The sequence below is a fragment of the Epinephelus moara genome, chromosome 4 (genome assembly GCF_006386435.1).
Source record: "Epinephelus moara isolate mb chromosome 4, YSFRI_EMoa_1.0, whole genome shotgun sequence".
NCBI classification, from domain to species: domain Eukaryota; kingdom Metazoa; phylum Chordata; class Actinopteri; order Perciformes; family Serranidae; genus Epinephelus; species Epinephelus moara.
The window spans coordinates 1,172,147-1,173,904 of NC_065509.1; positions in this window are offsets into that span (position 1 = coordinate 1,172,147).

Below are 1,758 nucleotides of genomic sequence, written 5' to 3' on the forward strand. Positions count from 1 at the left end.
CATTGACGAAAACTCAAGCTTTTGATAACTTTTCATCTTCAAGGTCTTGGGATGGGACAGACCAAGGTTTGAAGTCGATCGGATGAAATCTCTAGGACTAGTTCCTTCGCCTCCCAAAAAGGAAATTCATTTGGAGGAAGAAAAATAATAATAATAAAAAATCCTTGCATTTCAATAGGGTCCTCGCATTGCTAGGTGCTCGGGCCCTAATAATAAAAAATCCTTGCATTTCAATAGGGTCCTCGCACCGCTAGGTGCTCGGGTCCTAATAATAATAAAAAATCCTTGCATTTCAAAAGGGTCCTCGCAGCGCTAGGTGCTCGGGCCCTAATAAACGGACAAAAAACAATAGCAGTGAGCAGTCCTCTGCCTCCGGGCTCGGTCCCTAATAAAGAATTAAAGCTGCAAGCAGCGTTGGGCGGCACCTTGCACTCGCGTCCGTTTCGGCCTCCAGCTTATGTCGTCACTGTGAATTATTTTGAAATATCAAACATATTGCCACAAACATCAGAAAATCCTTACAGAGCTGAACGTTTTGATGTTTGAATGCTTTCTGTAGCTGTAGGTATGTAGAAGTGATGTCACAATATGCAAATTAGATGAGTGAATTTATTCCCATCAGATTCCTCTTCCTTTTTTTTGAAGAAGAGACAACAAAAACAACACAAAACAAAATAAATCTACTGTGTAAATATGTTCAAAATGCTGTTTCACTGATATTAATGAAATCCAATATGGCTGCCGCCTAGTGATGCCACAATATGCAAATTAGATGAGTTAATTTATTCCCATCAGATTCCTCTTCCTTTATTTTGAGGAAGAGATGACAAAAACAACACAAAACAAAATAATTCTACTGTGTAAATATGTTCAAAATGTTGTTTTACTGAGATGTATGAAATCCAATATGGCCGCCGCCTAGTGACGTCCCAATATGCAAATTAGATGAGTTAATTCACTCCCATGACAAAGTTTGGGTCATGATGAATAGTTTTCTCATTTACAGTATGCCTTTATCTCTCACCACTTTCAAGCCACAGCCTTTTGAAATGTTGAAATGAAAATGGAATATTTTCCTCAATAAACTCTGGCACCTTAAGGGTTAAAATGGAGATTGTGTACCTGTCATGTCTGCATGTCAGATTTAGACACACACACACATCATGTTTCTGTGAGTTTGTGTGTGACAGCGGTTGCCATGGTGATGAAGTAGGTGCACCTGGCAGAAGAGCAGAGACAGACAGACAGAACACAGAGAGACCTGTTTTAGTGGAGATTTAACTCCTCGAAGAAGTTCTTCCCATTCCCAAACTGTTGGCCCAATCATGAAAATAATGTGATGATGAGAGAGATAAAGTTATACAGAAGATCTGTTTAGTAGCAGTTGAGGTGGCATGTGTGCGTCTTTAAAGCCGATACAATAAACGGTGTAGGAGGCGAAATTTTACTTTGAAAGGGCAAATAGCTCACTTCCTTTTGGATTTAGGTCATGGGTGTCAGCGCGTGATTTGTATGTCGAACACGGCAGTTTTGGTTTGATATTTCTACGACATTCCTTCGGGCCACAGTGGCCATTTTAGTGCACCTAGGTAGCGCTAGAGAGCCCATTTTGGCACTTTAGGGGTTAATAATGTGTATTTGCTGTTTCAAATGAAGATTCTGCTGCTGTAATCTGTCCTTTAAAGATTGTGAGACACACAGACACAGAGAGCCGTGTGTGTGTGTCTGTGTGTGCAGCCGTTGTCATGGCGATTAATG